At 38.3% G+C, this 24155-nt stretch overlaps 1 long non-coding RNA gene across 1 annotated transcript; it reads left to right on the top strand.

Moving 5' to 3' along the window:
• The first annotated feature begins 245 nt into the window (after nt 1–245).
• LOC108311133 lies at nt 246–17322 on the top strand. The gene is made up of 3 exons (XR_001828060.1): nt 246–382; nt 15196–15199; nt 17311–17322. It is a non-coding gene; the product is annotated as an uncharacterized LOC108311133 (long non-coding RNA).
• Nucleotides 17323–24155: the final 6833 nt, after the last annotated feature.

Here is a 24155-nt window from a genome sequence, read left to right as displayed (position 1 = left end):
GTGGATAAATAAAATTATACACACACACACACACACACACACACACACACAAACATATATGTGTATGTATATACATGCTGTATATATATATACATGATAGGTATAATATATATATAATGTATATATATACATGGTGTGTATTTTATACACACACACACACACGCATATATATAAATATAAAATACACAACAAGCATTACTCAGCCATAAAAAGGAACGAAATAATGGCATTTGCGGCAACCTGGATGGAGTTGGAGACCATTATTCTAAGTGAAGTAACTCAGGAATGGAAAATCAAACATCATACGTTCTCACTTATAAGTGGGAGCTAAGCTATGAGGATGCAAAGGCGTAAGAATGATACGATGGACTCTGGGGACTGGGTGGCAGAAAGTGGGAGGGGTGAAGAGTAATAAGAAAACACAATGGGTATACTGTCCACTGCCTGAGTGATAGATGCACCAAAATCTCAGAAATCACCAGTAAAGAACTTATTTGTGTAACCGAACACCACCTGTTTCCCAATAACCTACTGAAATTTAAAAAAACAATGAAGTGTAGCTGAAAGAACAAAGCTTATGGCAAGGGGGAGAGATCCAGTTCAAAAAGGCAAGCGGATCGAAGTGCTAATGATAAACAATGATTTGTTACTTTACTATAACAATCATAATAATTAAAATTCTTAATCTCTCAAAGATAAAGCCTGAAGTGAACTAAGGCATGTGACATAATCATCTTTGTCATGGAGTGACTTTCAAAAAGCAAGCAAAACTATTTTTTGAAAACTTTGCAAATACTTAAAAATACTTACAAACGACAGATGGTTCTCATTTGGATAACACATTATTTCTGGCATTCTTACTTCATCTAAGAGCCTGATGACATTCTTCAAACTAACTCTTAGGCAACCGCCTCATCAGGTCATGGGGTTGGGGGCCCCTGGTGGTGAGAATGTGAGCACTGGGTACCAGTCTTCTGCCCCCAGAAACGGCCTCTTGAATCCATCTCTCTCTCAGATGCCAGCCAATGAAGAGGGCAACCTGGGCGGTATCCACGTTTAGGACGGTTAAGGTACCTCCCAAATGGCGTTTTAAACTGCCCACTGCCCTGTGTCAACAAACGGGACTTGTTAAGGATCTGTATTTGCCAGACTGCTGTGGTCTACACGTCTTTTTAGACCTTTTTAGGTCTACAACCCAAACTTGCAAACATTTTTATCTGCCTCTTGCTTTTCCTCCCATTTAATCCGATCGTATGGAGTTTTACCGCCAGACTGAAATGAGGAAAGTGGCGCTGATCTTCCGATAGGGATGTCGTCGGTTCTCTGTGTTGTGCAGAGACTCCTGACTGCCAGGGATGTTAGGCAGATAGAGCTAAAATGACGTCTGATGGCGGCCGATTCGGCAGCAGGGAGGGGAGGCCGAAGGCTGACAGAGGTTCCCAGAGCACTCACAGGACTGCGCCTGCGGCCCGGTCTTGGCGCGCAGCAAGCGGCGGTGTGCGCATGCGCAGGCGGAAGCCCGCGGCGAGGCGGCGGAAACCGAGCGAGCGCGAGGTGACAAAGTCAACACGCCAGCCTGCCAAAATCTGCAGCCTGAAAGGGACGCGTCTTCCACCACACACAGGAAGGTACCATTCCCGTTCAAATGTTTATCTGGGCTTGGATTCTGAGAAGACTTATTCCTCTGTTAGGCTTAGGCACTTCCCCATTCCTTTCTCTCCCTTTTTAAGGTTATATGAGGATTTCCTTGTCACTTGTCTGAGGCACTGATGCTGTATTCATTGAAGTGGTAGCCGAAGCCTGAAAACAGAATTCAGGGACACTTGAATTAAAGGCTGTGAAAGTTTACACTGTTAAACCAACTCAAGTCATAAAGTATACCCTCATTCATCATTCTGAAAGATTATGTTTAAAATGAAGTCGTAGGATACCTCCTTTAAACCACTGATTTCTCAGTTGAAAAGTAATCAAGGACAAACCTTTTTTCCTTTAAAATTAAATTCTTTAAAAGAAAATTAGCATTTTGGGTGCATTGGCTCATGCCTGTAATCCCGGCACTTTGGGATGCCAAGGCAGAAGGATTACTTCGGCCAAGGAATTCAAGAACAGCCCGGGAAACATAGTGAGACTGTGTCCGCAAAAGATACAAAAATTAGCCAGGCATGGTGATCTGCACCTGTGGTCCCAGCTACTCAGAAGATGGGAAGATTGCTTGAGCCAGGGGGGGTCAGGCTGCACTGAGCCATCATCGCATCACCAAACTCCAGCCTGCGTGATACAGCAAGACCCTGAAAAAAAGAAAAAAAGAAGGAAAGAAGGAAAGGAAGGAAGGAAGGAAAGGAGGGAAGGACGGAAGGAAAGGAAGGAAGGAAAAGAAAAGAATATGAGCATTTAAGATACATGTTATGGCATGAGAAAGCTACAACTACATTATAGTTGTAGGAATCATTCATGAATGAACTATTTACAGAAACAGAACTGATGCAAGCACAAGCTTTTAGGTAAAAATATGAAATGACCCTTTTGTGGGTATTTTTACTGGCCAAATGGATCAATAAAATGTGTGTAGTGCCTACCAGATACCACACACTCTCTCATAAACATTAATTATTTAATCCTTATAGTAAGTCTATGATGAAGATATTATTTCCAGCTTATAGGTAGGAATACTGAGGTCAAAAGATTTGTCAAAATTGCACCATCAAGTAAGTGCTAGAGAATGAAATCATTTTTTTGACTAAAAATTTGATATGCTTTTCACGACACTGTGGTATCTCTAAAGCATGAATAGTAAGCATTTCAATGAGAATTAATTTAAATTTGTGCTTTCCCATATCCCACTACAGATATGTTCCTCAGCTTTGAGGATTTTATTGCATTATAGAGAAGACATGTTCTAATAAAGAAGGCTGCCTTAAATCCTTTTTAAAAACAAAGTAACATATACATAAGGAAAGAAAAATTGAGGAAGAAAATTTAAAGCCTATTGTCTCAAAATGAAATGATATTAAATATTATCTGTGGATCATTAGAATGCTAGAGAAAGTTCCCAAAATGATACCCTGAATGAAATATTTTTAAGTATCATTAAGACTCTTAATCCAAAGAACTTTGGAGAGACTCTGTCCTTTTACTTTTCTTTAATATATGCCCTTGAAAAATTTATGCCCACGCAATAAATGTTGACAAGAACACGTTGGCTTTGCAGTTATGGTTTGCTATAAAATTAAAGGTAAATTCTAATGAGTTATGCAGAAGTATGACCTCATAACTAGGCAGGTAATGATACGGTCAATGCCAAAACACAGTCCTCAGTGAGAGCTGAAGCTTGAAGTTTGACATTTTATTTCTTTATTCCATATGTTTATTTTTTGGATTTCTTAAAGACTATTAGAGGAAGTAAATTAATATCCTTAAATATTCATTGGCTCAATATCATACTGAAAGCAAAAGCTGGAAGCATTCCCTTTGAAAACCAGCACAAGACAAGGATGCCCTCTCTCACCACTCCTATTCAACAGTGTTGGAAGTTCTGGCCAGGGCAATCCAGCAAGAGAAAAAAAAAAGTATTCAAACAGGAAGAAAGGAAGTCAAATTATATCTGTTTGTAGATGACATGACTGCATATTTAGAAAACCCCTTTGCCTCAGCCCAAAATCTCCTTAAGCTGATAAATAACTTCAGCAAAGTCTCAGGATACAAAATCAATGAACAAAAATCACAAGCATTCCTATACACCAATAATAGGCAAACAGAGAGCGAAATCATGAGTGAACTCCCATTCACAATTGCTACAAAGAGAATAAAATATCTAGAAATACAACTTACAAGGGATGTGAAGGATCTCCTTAAAGAAAACTATAAATCACTGTTCAAGGAAATGAGAGAGGACACAAACAAATGCAAAAACATGAAAATGGTTAGGAAGAATCTATATCATAAAAATGGCCATACTGCCCAAAGTAATTTACAGATTCAATGCTATCCCCATGAAGCTACCATTGACTTTCTTCACAGAATTAGAAAAACCTACTTCAAATTTTATATGGAACCAAAAAAAAGAGCCTGTATAGCCAAGACAATCCTAAGCAAAAAGAACAAAATTGGAGGCATCACACTACCTGACTTCAAACTATACTAAAAGGCTACGGTAACCAAAACAGCATGGTACTGGTACCAAAACAGAGATGTAGACCAATGGAACAGAACAGAGGGCTCAGAAATAACACCACACTTCTATAACCATCTGATCTTTGACAAACCTGACAAAAATAAGCAATGGGGAAAAGATACCCTATTTAAAGAATGGTGTTGGGAAAACTAGCTGGCCATTATGCAGAAAACTGAAACTGGACCCCTTCCTTACACCTTATGCAAAAATTAATTCAAAATGGATTAAAGATGTAAACTTAAGACCTAAAACCATAAAAACCCTGGAAGAAAACCTAGGCAATACCATTCAGGACATAGGCATAAGTGAAGACTTCATGACTAAAACACCAAAAGCAATGTCAACAAAAGCCAAAATTGACAAATGGGATCTAATTAAACTAAAGACCTTCTGCACAGCAGAAGCAACTATCATCACAATGAACAGGCAACCTACAGAATGGAAGGAAATTGTTGCAATCTATCCATCTGACAAAGGGCTAATATCCAGAATCTACAAGGAATTTAAACAAATTTACAAGAAAGAAACAACCCCATCAAAAAGTGGGAAAAGGATATGAACAGACACTTTTCAAAAGAAGATATATGTGCAGCCAACAAACTTAGGAAAAAAAGCTTATCATCACCGGTTATTAGAAAAATGCAAATCAAAACCACAATGAGATACCAGCTCAGGCCAGTTAGAATGGTTATCACTAAAAAGTCAGGAAACAGCAGAGCTGGAGAGGATGTGGAGAAATCGGAACAATTTTATACTGTTGGTGGGAGTGTAAATTAATTCAACCATTGTGGAAGACAGTGTGGCAATTCCTCAAGGATCTAGAACTAGAAATACAATTTGACCCAGCAATCCCACACAGGGTAAGTATCCAAAGGAGCATAAATCATTCTACTATAAAGACACATGCACACTTATGTTTGTTGCATCACTATTCACAATAGCAAAGACTTGGAACAAACCCAAATGCCCATCAATGTTAGATTGGTTAAAGAAAATGTGGCACATATACAACATGGAATACTATACAGCCATAAAAAAGAATGAGTTCATGTTGTTTGCAGGGACATGGATGAAGCTGGTAACCATCTTTCTCAGCAAACTAACACAGGAACAGAAAACCAAACACCACATGTTCTCACTCATAAGTTGAACAATGAGAACATATGGGCACAGGAAGAGGAACATCACATACTAGGGCCTTTTGAGGGGTGTGGGAGGCAAGGGGAGGGATAGCATTAGGAGAAATGCCTAATGTAAATGACAGGTTGATGGGTGCAGCAAACCACCATGGCACATGTATACCTATGTAACACACCTGCACGTTCTGCACATGTATCCCAGAACTTAAAGTATAATTTTAGATTAAAAATTAGATAAAAGCAATAGCCATTTATGCTCCACTCGTGTTTGATTTTCTTTGAACGTTGCGAATAAGAAGGAGAATGTTCTACCCTGTCAACAATAACAATCTGCGTGTCACGTGTGGGTGGATATGAGCACACTCAAAAAGAGTAACTTGAAATAATCAGTGTTTTCTAGAATATGAGTTGAGGCAGATTTATTTGGGTTTATAGAGAAAATATATCCATGAAAGAAATTTCATTATAGGTACTGGCAAAGCAAAATGTGATGCCTGCATTATGAAATTTTAAACGTATATTTCAGAAGGTAAACAGCTTAAATCAAGGCTAACACAAAACAAATCTATTCCTTGATGAGTTTAGTTCCTCAGCTGTCTCATTGCCCAGGTTCTTAAACCCTCCTACTGATTTCATAGTTTGTGTGTATCAGGTTTAGTCATTTATCTAGTGAAGCAGTTATCATATTCCACTATTCCGTGGGTAATCATGGCATAAGCAGTTAGCACTTTTCATCTTCAAAGCTCTTAACAGCAGTTAATTAATATAAACAACCCCCTTAGGAGATAAATTAATCATACTATAACAGTTCCCATTTTTCCAATTGAGAAGCTGAGGTAAAGAGGCTAAGTAATTGGCCCAAAGCCATTGAGAAAACAATATCCGAAGACCGTGGTGGCTTGAGGAGTTCTGAGATCTCAAACTTTTATAATAAAAGGTTTGCTGTTTTTATTAGTCTCTCATGCATCATATACAGTGTCATTCAACCAGCAGCTTTCTCCAGATGGTATAGTGGGAAACATGATTGTTCTGCTGCCTATACTAAGAGGGTCAGGTTGATTCTTCATGATAGCAATGTAGCTGGTCACAAAGAAGTTAAAAATGTGTCATCACCAAATCAAGTCTTTAAATAGAATTTTACCTTCTGTTTCCTTAATCTCAACAAATCAGTCCACAGATCTCTATTGCCAAATCTATATTTGATGACAAACGTCAAGCACCAGAAAACAAATACAAATGAACGTGAAAATATAACCATTGATCATTTGCTTATCCCACCAAATGCCTGAAATTGTGTGAAATTTAGAGTGGCTTACCTCAACCCCCTAGATGGACATTGTTTTGATCAAATCACACTCTGTAATATTCCTAAGTAATACAACCATGAGCCACATAACGATTCCATTAACAAGAGACAACAAACAGTGGTCCCACAAGATTATAATTGAGCTGAGAATTCCTATCACCCAGTGACATTACAGCTGCCTCGACATCACAGTGCAATGCGTAATCCACGTGTTTGCAGTAATGTTGGTGTGAACAAACCTACTGTGCTACCAGTCATACAAATGTAAAGCACATACACTTTTGTTCAGTAAAAACCACGAAGTTATTGGCTTATATCTTTACTATGCTATACTTTTAATCATTATTTTAGAGTGTACTCCTTATTTTTAAAACGTTAACTTTAAAACAGTTGCAATTAATCATTCAAAAGGTATTCCAGAAGAAGACATTACCATGGAAGACAACAGCTTCATACATATTATTGCCTCTGAAAACCTTCCCAGTGGGACAAGATGTGGAGGTGGAAGACAGTGATATTGATGGTCCTGACCTGACGTAGACTGGGGCTAATGTGTGTGTCTGTGTCTTCGTGTTTAATAAAAAAACTTAAGTTAAAAAATATAAAAATTGTAAAAATATTTTAAAATCTTATAGAATAAGGGTATAAAGAACATTTTTATACAGTTGTACACTGTTTGTGTTTTAAGCTAAATGTTATTAAAAGAGTAGGAAATTTTTTTTAATTAAGAAGTTTATAAAGTAAAAACGTTAAATTTATTAACTTTCTATATAAATTTAGTGTAGCCTAAGTATGCAGTATTTATAAAGTGTACAATAGTGTACAGTAATGTCCTAGGCCTTCACATTTACTTACCACTCACTTACTTTCTCATCCAGAGCAATTTCCAGTCCTGCAAACGTCATTCATGGTAAGTGCCCTATACAGGAGCACCATTTTTTATTTTCATACCATATTTTTACTGTATTTTTTCTGTGTTTAGATACACAAATACTTACCATTGCTTTACAATGGCCTGTAATATTCAGTATAATAACGTGCTGTATGTGTTTGGAGCCTAGGAGCGATAGACTCTACCACGTACATAGCCCAGATATGCATCAGGCTACACATAAGTAACATCTTTGCGTAAGTACACTTTGTGAGGTTTGCACAATGATGAAATAGCCTAATGACACATTTCTCAGAATGTATGCCTATCATGAATTGATGCATGACTGTATATAATTAATTCAAGATCGTCAATGTCTTATTTAATGATATAGCATGGGACTAGTAAATGGGATAACTAGGCTATATACCCTTTCTCTTGGTACACACAGACACACAAAATTGAAATCTACTACTTTCAATTTTTCCTTCTAAAATAAAATCTTAACAATATCCCAAGCTGTTCTTGAGCAAATGAAACAAAATCTATATGGAAATTTATTGACAAGGTATAAAAGAAACTTTGGGAATTGTCACATCCAAATTACTAAAACTTTCTCCCGTATTTGACAGTCATGGCTGTTTTCTAGTTGCTGATCCGAGTGAAATTGTGTGATTTTGCTTTATGCATCAATTTGATTTTTAGCCAGAATCATGGTCCTCTTCGCCTTCCTTGCTTTGGAAAATAGGAGATGGATAACTGGGATCTCATTTTAAATTAAAAAGAACAAAATAAACCTTTTTTTCAAAACATTTTATTCTAAAAATAAACACTATACCCAAATTTATTAGCACCTAAAAATCTTGAAACAAAGTTTTAAAGAAATAAAACATCTTTAAATTCATCCTAGGGAAACTGGGTGAAAGATAAATGAGAACACTGTGCTAGTTTTGCAACATGTCTGTGAATCTAAAATTATTCCAATATAAAGCATTTATTTTTCAAAAGGGCAATATAAAAAATGAGTGTGAGAGACTAAAAAATGGTCTACAAAAAGATATCCACAGCTTAAACCCTGGAACCTGTGAATGTTACTTTATTTGACATAAGGAAAAGAAAAAAGAAACAGGATGAAGAGGCTATGAAGGCGTGGTTCAGTTAATTCTATAAAGGGATTATGATAAGTAAAACAGACAGCCTCACAGCTCTGTGGCCTAGCTGTCCTTAACTCTGGACCTCCTGGGTAGATTTTAGGGAAATAGAGAGAAATGAGAAGATTATTGTCCGGGTAGGCCCTAAATGCACTTAAAAATATTATTATAAGAAGGGGTGTCATCATTCATTCCATGTCGCTACAACAGAATATATAAGACTGGGTAATTTATAATAAACAGAAATTTATTTTTTATTGTTCTGGAGGCCGAGAAGTCCAAGATCAAGGATCTGGCAGCAGGTGAGGGTCTTGTTGCATCAGCCCGTGGCAGAGGATGGAAGTGCAAGAGGGCAAGAAAGAGCCATCCATCAAATTTACAGCCTCAAGCTCTTTCATAACTAGCTTCTATCCATTCATGAGGATGGAACATTCTAAACACCTCCCTTTAGGCTCCACCGTCCAACACTGTTAAATTGGAGATTACATTTCAAACACATGCCTTTGGGTGGATACATTCAGGTCATAGCAAAGGGGCAACTGGATTTTGTATACACAGAGAAGAAATTGATGTGAATATGGAGCAGAGACGTGTTTGAAGATGCTAGCCTTGAGACTGAAGTAATGTGGCTACAATCCAAGGGATGCTGGTAGCTACAGAAGATGGAGGAGGCAAGGAACAGAGTCACCTGTGGAGCCTCCAGAGGAAGTGTGGCCCTACTGACGCCTTGATTTCTGTTCAGTGATACTGAGTTCCACTTCTGGCTTCCAGAACTGTGAGAGAATAAATTTCTGTTGTTTTAAGCCATCAAGTTTGTGGTAATTTGTTACAGGAAATGAATATAATTGGCAAATGATATTTTAAAAGTCAACCAAGGAAGAATAATAATAAATAGCCAGTAAGCATAGGAGAGATGCTCGATGTTAGTAATAATTAAAATAATTGTCAATAAAGCAATTAGTTAACTTGTTCGTTACCTATCAGATCGGAAAATTAAAGAGGTTGAGAATGTAGAAAGTTATCTAATGCAGATTTCACTAAAGTTATTAGAGTACTCAATTAACTATCACTGTAGACTGCCCAAGGTCTTATCATCATTTCAAAACTCAAGGAGTGAGTAAATAATTAGCATTTGAGTTTGACAACTGTTTAACGCTTTACAAAAATGTTTTATTATGTGAAATTTTTAATGTCTAAAAAATAGAGAATGCTCATGGTCAATCTAATATTTATGACCCTTCCTAGCTTCCCTAATCATTCCTTAAATATATATATATTACATTTTATATAACATATAATTTGTATATACCATATATTTATATGTAATGTGTGTGTGTGACTGGTGTTTCATACTTCAATGAAATTTCTTTTCTTCAACTTACATTTTTCCAGAACTAGGAATTTTATGCCAGAAAGTTTTCAGAAATAAAAGCAAGAGAGGCTAGGCATGGTGGCTCACACCTGTAACCCCAGCACTTTGGGAGGCCAAGGCAGACAGATCACTTGAGGTAAGGAGTTCAAGACCAGCCTGGCCAACATAGTGAATCCCTATGTCTACTAAAAACACTAAAATTAGCCGAGTGTAGTGGCATGCCCCTGTAGTCCTAGCTACTCAGTAGGCTGAGGTAGGAGAATTGCTTGAACCCAGGAGGCAGATGTTGCAGTGAGCTGAGATTGGGCCACTGCACGCCAGCCTGGGAAACAAAGTGAGACTCTGTGTCACAAACAAAACAAAACAAGACAAGAGAGAAGACTTTCTTCTAAAGATCAAAAGATTTAAAAAATCTGATGCCCTTATACTGTACACCAAAAAGTGATGTATCTGTTAAAGTGCGTATGGCAGAGAGTGTGTGTGAGTATATCCTACATTGTCCCTCTTGGATCTCAATCTATCAATACCCTCTTCTTGTCTTCAGCCTCTCCTTTACCTCTTTGCTACTCTTACAAATATATTTAAGTTGCTTCCAATGCCCGCCTGCCAAAAACCAAAAGCAGAAAACCTCCTCTGATTCCACAGCTCCTCTAGGCATCAAACTCTTTTCTTCCTTAACAACCAAACTTCTTGAATAAATAGACGACATTTTTCTTTATCTTTTCACTTCCCATTTGCTTTGCAACTCATAGCAATTAAAGCAAAAACGTTTACCTGAAACCACTCTCGCTGAGGAGTATTCAACAGGTGATGGGATCATGATAGTAAGCACAACAGACCTGGCCCTGGCCCTCACAGCTCTGAGGTCTGGCTGCCTTCGGTCCTTATCTCCTGGGTAGCTAAGAAGTCCCTTCCCACTTGTCCTTTATTGTCCCCTTCTACCCACTCAACTCAGCTCCTGCGAGGTTTAAGGTGAGCCATTCCTGATTTAAATGATGAAAAACATGGACCTTATACTTTTCTACCTGATGCCAAATCTGTGTGTAGCAGGTCAGCAAGATAAAATCAGCAGATGACTCTTTCCAGCTATATTTATGACTGATGTGAAATTGACCCTTTAGAACTCTGTGGTGGCTCCTAACATTACCAGAACTGCGTGTGTCATCTTTATTTATGTTCCAGGCACAGTCAGAGCCTTGGTTTCTTAACAAGTTACTTAAACATTCAAGAAGGACTAATTTCTTGACAGACCTGAGTTTTCAAGCTCTAAGAGGAAGAGGGAGCAAAAATCTAAGTGAAATAAAACCACACTGAGTTTCTGTAAAGGGAATTTTTTTTTTTACTTAAAATAAACTATAAATGTCTAGTCTGTTTTCAATAAAAAAATTTTAAATAACTAAAGGACTTGATTAGCTAATTGAAAAAGATTGCTGAGGAATTAAATGATAATGCACTGTCATACTTTCAGTGTTTTGCATAACTGGCAAGAGATGAATTTGCAAGTGGAAAAAATGGATGAAAAGGTGAATCTCTTTTTTAAAGCAAACACTTGGGTATTTGAAATTCATCAATAATGGCAAATAAGAAAATGTCTTCATAGAGAAATGCTAACCAGAAAATTAGCACATGAAATATTATATAGACACTCTTACCATGACACATGTGCACACACACACACACAAATGCAAGCTCTCTTAAAAAAAACCACCAGTCTTGGGGAGCAAAAACTATTGCTAGAGAATATAACTTCTATTATGTTGGTGCAAAAGTAACTGCCATTAAAGTATGGCAAAAATCGCAATTACTTTTGTACCAACCAAATATTTTAATAATAACTAAGCTATTGTTTTAGCTGTTTGCTTCAGAAGTTAATATATGTAAAAGAATACAATTATTGACATTGTTTACAGTAAAATGATTTTTTTAGATGAGAGGATTATGTACATGTACTTGAGGTGGAGAGACAGAAGAAATTAGAAGAAGGGATTTAATCATTCACCTCAAACAGAACAGGCCAAAAGATCTTATAAGCTCAGTGAGAGAAGGAATCATGTGTGTTTTGTCTACTACAATGCCCTCAGTGATTAGGAAATGTGTAAATGAAGAAACTCCTATTTCCCATATCACCCAGTACCCACAGGGCCAGAGGAGAGATAGTGAGGGCCAGAAACGGAACAGTGAAGATGGAAATAATATGGTTTGGCTCTGTGTCCCCTCCCAAATCTTGTCTTGGATTGTTCTCCCATAATTCCCATGTGTTGTGGGAGAGACTGGTGGGAGATAATCTGAATCATGGAGTGGTTTCCCCCACGCTGTTCTCATGGTAGTGAATACGTCTCACAAGATCTGACAGTTTTATCAGGGGTTTCCACTTTTTCATCTTCCTCATTTTTTTTTGCCACCACCATGTAAGAGGTGCCTTTCACCTCCTGCCATTGATTCTGAGGCCTCCCCAGGCATGAGGAGCTGAAAGTCCAATTAAACCTTTTTTTCTTCCCCGTCTCAGGTATATCTTTATCAGCAGTGTAAAAACTAACACAGAAATGAAGAGAGAAGATTGGTTTGAGTAATACTGTCGCCAACTAGTCTCAGTTTAGTGGTGCCATGTTGTTGGGCGAATGTGAAAACGTGGAGCCAACAAGAGTAGCCTATTCTCTTACGAAGTATAGATGTGAAGAAAAGGAATGGAAAGGGATGAGGTGATGGCTGGAGGAGGCTGCTGGATCAAGAAGGAACTTTATGTGTTTGTTTAGAGAGAAGATGGAGTAAGCAAAGGGCAAAGATGAGAAAACAATTTCTGAGGAAGCAGCTGGCCCTACCCACACACTAACATGGTGGCTTAGAGGCCCATGGTGAAGTTGGAAGACCAATGGAAGGAGAATCAAAGGCCCTTACGCTAGCCCTGCCGTAGGTCCACCTACTCGTCCACCTACTGAGCTAACTTGGGTAGGCCACTTGAGCTCTCCAAACCTCAACTTTATCACCTGTGAAATAAAGAGATGGGAAAATACGTGTGTTTTGCATCAAAAAGTAATCAAGAGGAAAGGGACGTAAAGGAGACACAGCATAGGAAGACACAAGGCAGTGTTACAATGCATTTGACGGAACCTCGTTGTGAAATAGCACCAATGGCTGTGCCCCTAGAGTCAGCTAGCAATTTCCAAGCCCAACAGAACTGCAGACCCAACCCGTTTAGTGGCACCATTATTCGCTTCATCATTGTCCTTTTCTGCACTGACTTGGCTGAGCAGGCCGCTGTGGGAACTCTGTTTTCTAAGCAGAAAGAACAAGCTGAGTTGTGCTATTGGTCCTTTTGTGTCAAGATTTAGCAATCAGCACATTAATAAAGTCTTGAAGATTAGTATCAGTTTGAAAGGCAAAATCCACACAAAACAATTAATTAAAAGCATTAAAACAAACGCATTGCTGAGGATGGAATTGGATCCAGGAGGCAAAATGGGTTAAAAAAATTTTTTTAAGGAATGCTCTAATTGAAAACCGACAGCGGCAGGACACAGTATAGTTAAAACAGTATCTTATCAGAAAATTAGCAAAATGTAATTTTTATTGGGTTTTACAGATGTTATTTTTAACCACATCAAAAATCCCACCTCGTGGCTATTGGCACAAATTGTCATAATTACTATAATTTGAAGTCTGAGCGATGGAATGGCTGTTGAGATAGTTATCTCATCCTCAGGCTAAGTCTGCATTAGTTGAGCAGCCAGGAGAAGGAGCTCATGTTTTTGTACTTGGTCTGGACTTCATTTGTGTCCTATCTCATTCTTACGAATATTGAAGAATAATTTTTTTCCACCTGAAACACTGGAGAAAATCAGGAGGTTAATATTAAGAGTGTTGAGGTCACCTTTAATTAACATACCAATCACCTCACCTCCAATCTGTGAGCAAAGTGTTGCATTTTGTTCTATTTTTACATTTCCTAGTGAACTCTATCATATTTAATGCATATACTAAATTCTGGGCATAATATCTTCAACTACCTACATGAGGACTGTTGATGATGCCAAGCTAAGAAAAAGAAGCTTTTAATATTTCTGATATCCAATTTAACATCTTTCCATTGCCACTAGAAACATAACTAAACATGTCTGAAGCAAATCTAACTTATAAGTAAGAACACAACATCAGAAAATATCTCAGAAGAAATTCTGTGGATTACTTATACTCACAGGTTCACAGTGACATCAAATGATAAAAACAATTATGGTAGTGCTATCATTTAGATTTGGGGATATAGAGGGCCCAGCTAAGAGGCTCTAGGAATTTTCAGCCAAGATGAAGAGGGAAGTCTCAATAATAAAATATGTGTAATCAGACTTACGGACACCATTTCAAACAACAAAAAAGTAAAAATTAACAGACTAGGCTGGGTGCGGTGGCTCATGCCTGTAATCCAAGCACTTTGGGAGGCCAAGGTGGGCGGATCACAAGGTCAGGAGTTTGAGACCAGCCTGGCCAACATGGTAAAACCTCATACCTACTAAAAATACAAAAAAAAACAAAACAGATGTGGTGGCTTGTGCCTGTAATCCTAGCTACTGGCTGAGTCAGGAGAATTGCTTGAACCCAGGAGCTGGAGGTTGCAGTGAGCTGAGATCATATCCCTGTACTCCAGCCTAAGTGACAGAGCAAGACTCTGTCTTGGAAAAAAAAAAAAAATTACAGACTAATTTAATGATCACTCAAAGCTGAGTGATGTCATTGTCACTTTACGCCATAGAGAAATTTCAAAATGTTTTCTTTCAAATTCTTAGCCACCATTTAACTAAAGTATTGTATGAAGAAGGGACATGGATTAAATTCACACATTCAAAAGATATTATGTGCTCATACTGTTACAGAAATGCATGAGAAGTGGTGCTCCCAGTAGAATAACACAGACAGGAATAATATAGACAGCAAACATACAAAATAATTATGTAATAGAATGCCAGGTAGCGTACACGTTTTGGAGAAATGTCAAACAGGGTCGGGAAATGGGGAGTGATGGCAGGTTAAATAAGAACGCCCTCTCAAATGAGGTGATATGGAGGAGAGACCTAAAAGAAACAATGGAAAAATTCAAGGAGATACACGGGGAAAGGGGATTCCAGACAGAAGAGACAACACGTGCGAAAATGCTGAGGTAGAAACATGGCAGGAGCTTAGTGAACAAGCACAGAGGGGTGGGGGAGAAGGCGAGGCAAGCAGGCAGGCTACATCATGTGGGCCTTCCATATACCATGGTAGGGACTTAGGTCTTATTCTGAGTGTGGCTGGAAGCTCAGAGGGTTTTGGGCAGTGGAGTGATACAATCTGACTAATGTTATAAAAAGTTGATTCTGCTGCTGGATAGAGGATAGCGGTGAAGGCCATGAGAACAGTGACAAGGCTGTTACAAGAACTGTTCAAGCCAACTAGATAGTGGCTTGAACCTGCACGATGGGTGTGAAGGAAGTGAACACTGGTCAGATGCAGGATGTATGCTGGACGTGGTACCAATAGGACTTGCCAATGAACTGGATGTAAGAAATGGGAAAGAGAGGAATCTGAAATGGCTCCTCGGTTTCTGGCCTGAGAAAATCAATAAATGTATTGATCTTCATTGGAACGGGAAGACTTGAAGTAGTATGGGTTTTAGATGTTGGTATGGAAATCAAGAATTATGTTCCAGCTCTCTTAAGATTTCCTGGCCACAGACTGTGAGATGCCCATTAGACATTCAAATGGAGATGACAAATAGGATATTGAATATATGGGTCTGAGTGCAGAGGAGAGGTTGGACCAGAGTTATAAATTTGGAAGCCATCAGCTCATACATATCATTGCAAGCCTGAGGCTGGATGCATTCACCTGGACTGAGGATGGATAGAAAGGAGAATCCAAGCGGGCATTGGAAACCCAGGAGTATTTCTCACACGTAACTGAAAGAGATTACTTGACCTCTATAGGGCCTTTTAAACACTACAACAAATAATTAAATAGGCTGGCTTTGAAGAGACAAGACGGATAACCAGGGATTCGGAGTGGACCATAATCTAAATATGCTAAATACTTACCTTATTATTGGTATTACTTTTATTTTTACACAAAGCCAAATACTGAATAAATGAATATATAGTGTCAGGTTTTGAGGAACTTTTACAGTAAATACTAACTAAGCCTTCTTGTGATGCAGATGGCCAATGGATCACATTTGAGAAATGCTGCTCTAACGTGCATCTTGGAAAGGAGCAACAATTAAGGGAAAAACATAAATTCTAGAGCAGCCACCAATTCTTTCAAGGGATGCACTGTGTCAGTAAGTGAAGAACCTGTGTCTTCACTCGAAATTGTGCAGCAAAAAAAGAGACAGAAATGACTGTAGAAATTTAGGTTAGCTATCAGAAAGAAGCATGTCCTAAATAAAGAAGTCATGTGATGCTAAAAGACTAAGAAGAGTCTTGGAAAAATCTAAAGGAAATGGATGAAGAATCTTACCCTAAAGTAATTTAAAGTAAAACATTTTACAGAGTTACTTGAAATAAATTTAATACTTGTACATGCTCTGGATTTTGCTTGCTAAGTTAAAATTATATTTCTAGAGGGGTTTTTTTTTAGACACAAAACAAATTTTGAGTCATTTGAAATGGGAATCAATTATTGTAATACCTCAATCTTCTAGAAAGCAGCTTTCTGGGAAGATTAAATACTCAGTTTAGACATTCAGAATGTAATTAAATCTAGAGTTCTCTAATGACACCAGCCAAAAAGATGTCATAAGATGTGTTGGGATGAGTTGGCTTATGTCCTGGGGAAAAAAAGGATGGTGATTGCTCTGAAAACCAACAATTGCGAAAACTAAAGAGAAAAGAGAAGAGGTGAGGACCGTCGTTGGAAATGGAAGAAAGCCGAAGGTCAATTAAAGAACGGAGGGGGCAGACACCCTAATGTTTGGAGTCAACTAAAAGAACCCCAAACCATTCTGCAACAGCTCTAGAAATCTAATCCCAGGAACTCACCTCATTCTAGAAACTTGTTAAACCGAAAACAAACCCTAGGCAGCTCAGCCATGAGACGAACAGCAGTGAGATGAATAGATATACAGTTGGAGGGTGTACTGGACCATAATAATAAATGTAAGTGATCAAACTTTGATTATTATTTTTAAATAAACTTTATTTAAAGGAAAATGTAAGTTCTATTTTCAAATAGCTTCTAGTACGTGGTGAAACTCTATCTACTGTATATGAGACGTGGCGTAAGGCACTGGAAGTATTAATGTATGACAGAGTTCCAACTTTCAGTGATTTAGGAGGGTGAGGGAGAAGGAAGGAGGCTGATAAGGACAGATGAGTAGAACAGGAGCTTACAATACAAAACGGTGTGGGGGTACAAAGAAAGGGAGCATAACCTCTAGCCAGGGCTGGTAGAGAGATTAGGGAAGGATTTTCAAAAAAGGCAATGTTGACTTGAGCTTTGGATGATAAATAGTGCTCAAGATGAAAATGATTTAAAGATTTGAACTTCAGCTTTTTGGAAATAATCCATTTTTTGAAATACTTGATTTCCCCAATTGCACTAAATAACTGAGGCATCATTCTATATAAATCAATTCAAGTGAACATCTGGCAGTTCTTATTGTCGTAGCAAAGTTTAGAATACTGAATCAACTTTGAAAATTAATCAGGTATCTACAGCAGACAGGTAATCCACATATTAGAAATATGTTTTTATTCAATATGGAGTAGAGCAAAATGCTTTCAGCTTAGGAAAAGATTCTATGGAAACAAATTATCCTGCAGGGTTACTATGAGTTGGATTCCAGTTGGGCAATATTCAGGCAACAAAAGGTATGTTTCATGTTTTCATATTCAGTTCCTAACAGAACTATGAACAAAAATAAAAAGAAATCTAAACTTTCTCAAATCTCAGAGGTATTCTGTTTTTCATTCTCTAATATAATTTATTTTGCCAGTTTCGCTAAGGAAGATTGACTGGCTGCCACTTTTTAACCTGGTTTACATGTGCTCAGAAACAAATAACACAAAGGAATTTTTCAATAAAATATGACTAATGAATTAAAAAGTGCTATTCAGTGCCTAGTGAACATTTTATATTATAAGCCCTTTTTCTTCACTCAGATATTCCCCAGAACAAAACCCCCAAAAAGAATTTCATTGCAGAAGCATGAAATATGATAACTAATAAGAACAATTATAATCATTTCCTTAGCATACAGCAACTATGAATGGCACGTGAATAGCTCCAATATATTCATTTAATATTACTGATAATTAACGTGTGCACTAAATTAGAATTGCCTTTATCAGCCAGAGTTGTAAAGCGCCACAAAAGCTGAGAGATTACTAGAGGAGCTGATACCTGGATGAAGAATATACCCAGCCTGCTGATAATGGAGGAGTGTATGGACTTTTAATTCCAGAAATAAATAGAATGTTCTCAAACATTGGACTTCATCAAAATTTAGCTGAATTAATTAGTAAACAAATACTGCATGTTGCCTACATCCTTTTATTCCCTGCAGTAGCGAAATACCTTTTCTCATTTGCATCTGCTGGATATAGAATTGTCCTAATTTTGAAATTTCAGCAAGCCCCACAAAATGCATGGGGAGTAATTTTTTGTAGTGATTTTTACACAGTTACATCAAGCAGTAAAATGATTTGTTCAAGACACTTCTTTGACTTTCTCCCATATATCATCAGAAAAATAATTTTTTTAGTTTAGAAATATGTGCAAAAAAAAAAAAAAAGCGTTGCCCCACAAGTCTCTTACACTCAAAATAATGTTAATTCAGAACATTTCTGAAATAAAATAAAATTGGCTGAAACTGACCAATTTGTGATACGTCTGAAAGAAGCAAATGTATTCGAAACAACGTAGACATCAAGAACGCCAACACTTGGAGTATTAGAATATGTGGCTTGTGGTAGGTGCTTCAATAAACGTTTGTGGAGTAAAGAAAATTCATTGAAACTTTTTTTAAGTGAACCTTGAATGAAAAGGTAAAACTAAGTGTTCTGAATAGTCATTACTTATTTTTTGAAGTAAAATAATATTTCGTATATTTGCAACCTTAACACCTCAAAACCCCACATACATACTTATTTCCTTTCCTTTGACACTCTCTTAATCTGAGCCATCATTACCTCACACCTTGTTGACTGAAACAGTCAAAACAGGTCTCCTGTCCCATTTGCTCCCCAGTATTCTCACCCATTTCCCATTCTATACACTGAGTGACTTTTATAAAACATTTTCCACGTCCCCTCATTCCCTCAAGGTAAAAACTAACGCATTCAAGACACTTCACAGTGTGGCCAGAGCTCATCTCTCCAACCTCTTTCATCTCTGCGACTCAACCAGTAGCACTCGGTGCTCCCGCCATATTCAACTTTGCGCAGTGTTTCTACATGCCATGCTTTCACCCCAGGACCCTTGCACATGCTGTTTCCGGTCGGAAAGCTTTGCTCTCTCTACACTCTCGGTCTTCTGTCCTTAAATCTGCCTGACCCCTACTTGTCTTGAAGGTTTTAGTTGAGATACTCTTACTCCAGGAGCCTTCCCGAACTGGACCTTCACCTCTTTCAAGACTACATTAATCCTGTATCACTCTGTGCTTTTATTTAGCTGATGATCAATAATTTGGGTTATGGCGTATTACCTCCTAGTACATTCCTTGAGCTCCAACAACTGACATAATGCCTGGCACATCATAATCATTCAATAAATATCCTGTGAATAATTACTGTCTTCAAAAATGCAGTAATCTTCTTCGGTGTAGTTAATATAATAATTTGTATTATAAATGACAATATAGTTAAAAGAGAACTATAGCAAAAGTTCAGAGGCTTAAATCTTCATCCTTGCCCTTTTATTAACTGTAAATAATTTCTCTGGACCCCTATTTCATCTGCAAGCTAGGTATATGCCCTGTCCCTTCTACCTTCCCAAAGGATCCAGAGCTCTCAAGTAAGCGAAAGTGCTTTGGAGAACATCAGGCACCAGTCACGCGAGATACTACGGTCGTTATCGTCACCATTCCTAAACACCTAAATTGCCATTTTGCTTTGTCATACTCCTGCTCAAAAGCTCCCAGGGTCCCCACCCTCCTGCTCTCCACTCACCCACTGCACCCTCACCAGACTTCTGTCATCAACAGTATGTTCCCAAAGCACAGCTTTGTGAATTGGTGACCAATATCACGGACATTTCTGTGTTTTACTCTAGGTTTTACCTGCCTGTCAGCAACTCCAGGGGAATGTATCCTTGCCTCTTGGATTATGGGCTCAGGGCTCCAGATACGAAGCCTGGCTGTATTCTCCTAGTCAACAGACATGGTCCACGGGCCTCCCAAAGCCACAGCTAAGCCGGTACCATCAGAGTGAACCTCAGGATAGCCGCAGAGAATGCTCACCTACTGGGCCAACCAGACAGCAACTGGCTGTTGCCGGCAGTCATTTTGCAACAGTAAGTAAAGCCTCATTAGAGAAAGTCAACACACGGATGGCAAGCAGACATGGAACTATCTCATCCTTGGGGGCACACTTGAGCTGCTGGTGCGTGCCCCCTGGGGCTAGCACTACTCAGCATTAGCTGGTAATCAGGGGGATGCAGTTCCACATGTGATACTGAATGTGGTATCTTCGAGTTTCTCCTAGAAAATGGATTTTAAAAGTTTTTTTCTTCCTTATAACAATTCTTGAAAAAATTAAAATTTAAATCCATAATCAACTCATGCTTACAGAGAAAAGAGGTAAAATTTATTTAAAAACAAGTGTTGAAATCTTTGTAAGTAAAGGTTTTATTGATTCAAAGTATTATTGTAAGAATAATCATCATTGATTTGACTCTTTGCTTTACCTCTAGTTCAGCTGCAGGTCTGCAATGTGATTAAAACATCAAGTTAACGCACAGAAAAATGTCTTATTTTCTACAAAATCAGTATCCAATGGGGGAAAAAAGTCCATGTGACCCAGGAAACAGAACCTTGAGAAGCATTTTATTGTTAAAATTCCAACCTAGCTTTTCTATCTGAATCTTTCAGAAATGTTTTTGGTTCTATGGTTTTGGTAAGATCCAGGTTAACACAAGCTTGTCAGAATTGCTTTCTTCAGAAGTAAGCAGTTAGATCAGGAAATAAACCACAAAAATTCCTTAATTGCTAGTCATCTAAGCAAGGTCTTATACTTTGGCTGGAAAAAAAAATACACCAAAGGAAAGAAATACCTAACAATCTTTTTCTGAGTATTTTTTTTTCACACGAGCTAAGAAAAACAGCATAGCCTTAGTCAAAAGAATAGAAAGGAGAAAGCTCTTCAAACCTTTCTTTCTAGGTAGAATTAGCCATTTAAGCTTTGTCCACATTAGCACTAAGCTGGCAAGTCTGGAGTGTCTTCCCTAACATTACTTTGCCAATGTGTTTATTTAATATTAATCCTGTGTGTTTTAGAAATTGGTCTGAACTGAGATATATAGGAATGACCTCCAAAAAGACAAAACCATGTGCTAGGAGTACCTTAAACTATTTGTCATAGTAATTTATTTAGTATTTGTATAAGGTTTATAATGAAATTATGCTTCCCATTTACAGAATGTCAACATATTGTTAGATGGTTGACCATGGACCATTGCTCATGTTCTCCAGGTATGGACATAGCTTGTCTAATGTCCAATCGCTGGCAGGGTAAGTGTTTTAGAAAAGCTTAAATAAGTCGTTTGTGTTTACTGACTTCATGGTTCAGACACAACTGATCAGCAGAATCAATTGATTAGCAAATAGAAACTAAAAGTGACAGTAATAAAGTTACTAGTTATCAGTTATAACAGGCCACTATCATGCTAGGAAGGTTAAAAATGTATACATTCTGCTTCTCACAACCACTCTGCAAAGTAAGTTTTATTAAATCTATGTTACAGAAGAGGAAACTGAGGATGGGAGAGGTTATGGGACTTTTCAAAATATTAAGGTTTGAATTAGAATAACCCTGCACAGCAGGAATAATATAGCTCTGTCTTCTGGTACAGTCGCCATGCAGAATTCAACTTGCCATTTCTCTGCTTGCCAGGTCTTATTTCTTTGTTTTACTTTTTAAAAGTGTATAATAATGTGCATTTAGATGCATAGAAATATTAGCATAGTAATTCAATATTAGCATAGAATTTGAAATTAGCACAGAATTTCAAGTGTAACTCTCATGAAATTGTTGATGAATCTGAGACTTGCAGAAGATAGAGTCTTCCAGGATAAAGTCCAGTTGTTGAATACACGACCGTAAACGAGGCACAGAGGAGGTGACCACGTCCCCTCGCCAGCTCCAGAGCTTACCAGCCCCGAAGGTGAAGTTTGAGTGGCTGGAGAAGCTCATGGGAATCCTCTGGCCTCTACACCTGCTTCTCTGAGCTGCAACATGCCACCTGGCCACAGATACTCTAAGACAGTAGTTGGTGATTGATTTCTAAGTCTATGAAGCATTAATTCTGCAGGTTGTGCATAATCGTCCTGCTTAGAGTGTGGTCCAGGGTTTTGGTTGCATTAGAGGCAGTCAAGGCCTTGACTTTCTTCTCCAGTTAAGGTTGGCTGCTGGAGGGTAACTATGCGAGGAGGTTTGCAAAGCCCTTATTTTAATACATTATCTTCTCCTACATAGTATTAACTGCTCTGAGAGCAGCAGGCATGGACACGGATACTTTTGAAGGGTTAGGATATCAGCATCTTTCAGCCGCTTTCCTATTTCCTCAAATTCCTTAGGAACGGAGCATTTGCCGTTCCGTATGACCACATCTACTCTCACTTGGAGGATCATCAATAGGCAAGTGTCAACCAGCTCCAGAGGAAGCCTCTTCTGCAGCTCAGAGAATTTCCCCACCTCTGTTCCAATGCCAGGCAAGACTTTTACTGCAAACACTTCAGTATCATTTCTAATAAAGATAGCTTCCTCGCTGGATATCTCCAGCATGCATACAATCAGTTGTATTTCAATACCCTTCTTCAAAGGGCATTTGGTGTTTGAGCTCTAGTATATTAAAAAGAAACATGTCTATAAGAAACCATGTATAGATAAATGTTACTCAATTTTCTAACAGAGAGGCCCAGGAGATGTGAGTTTATTTTCTAAAACTTTTCAATCAAGTCAATGGAAAACTGAAAACTCCAAGCTCTCTGCTGTCATGGTAATTTTCACTGTTAAGGGATTGTAGCATGTTTGAAATAAGAGGAATCTCAGCAATCCTGCAGTTCATCAGCTTGGACACCAGACTAACAGAGGCCTAGGTGTCCACCTCTGCCCCACTTCAAGGGTAGGGAAAGAGGCAGGGTACCCCGAGGCCTTGGCAGGACCCTCCACCCTGCTTTTATTTAATTTATGTATTGGGATTCCGAATTGGGTTAATTGACTTAAAGGGCTTTTGCTGCCTCAGGAAAAGACTTAGAAAAATTTGATTTTTACTCATGATCAGCATGATACACTAATTTCACAAATGTAGCAACTGGGTCATAGGAAGAAGAGGTGACTTGCTCCAAAGTCTCCTCACTAATAAATGACAAAAGATTTTTACTTCCTATGTTACTCCATCTACCTGACAATGTGATCAGTCAATTCTGCCAACAAGATCCCTTTCTGAGTATCTCACTCCTAAGCCACCTCCAGCTTCATGGAAATCACAGGCCATGTTCCATATTTCGATATGAAGCTTAAAGGCCTTAGGACATCCCAAAGGCAACCTCTCCGGCTTTGGAGGCTTGCAGTATTAAAATTAATCAACAGTAAATGCTTCCAGACATAGAAGTTTCTGATGTACTTTTCGAGGGATGCATATTGAGTCACTCAACCTTACTGACAAAGGAGAAAAGGGTGCCTTCTTATGTGCCCTGGCTTTTTGCTTGACAGGTAGATCACAGTGACAGTATTTGCAAGGGAATCTTTTGATAAATGGACGCGGGGCCAACCATATCACAGAATTTGTTTTGAAAGGACAAAAACCTTACAGAGCACAGTCCTTGACAAACTAGGCCCCAAAGACCTTTATCTCCAAACTGTCAAATCAACCCAAGTAAACTCTTTGCTGGCCCCAGAACAGTCTTTGTTTATGCCACTTCCTTCTGATCATGTGGGAATTTTCAAGGCGCGGGTTCTTCAC

The sequence above is a fragment of the Cebus imitator genome, unplaced genomic scaffold (assembly GCF_001604975.1).
Source record: "Cebus imitator isolate Cc_AM_T3 unplaced genomic scaffold, Cebus_imitator-1.0 Scaffold111, whole genome shotgun sequence".
Lineage (NCBI taxonomy): Eukaryota > Metazoa > Chordata > Mammalia > Primates > Cebidae > Cebus > Cebus imitator.
Note: the sequence above shows the minus strand (reverse complement) of the source record. Positions and strands in the feature narration are given on the sequence as shown.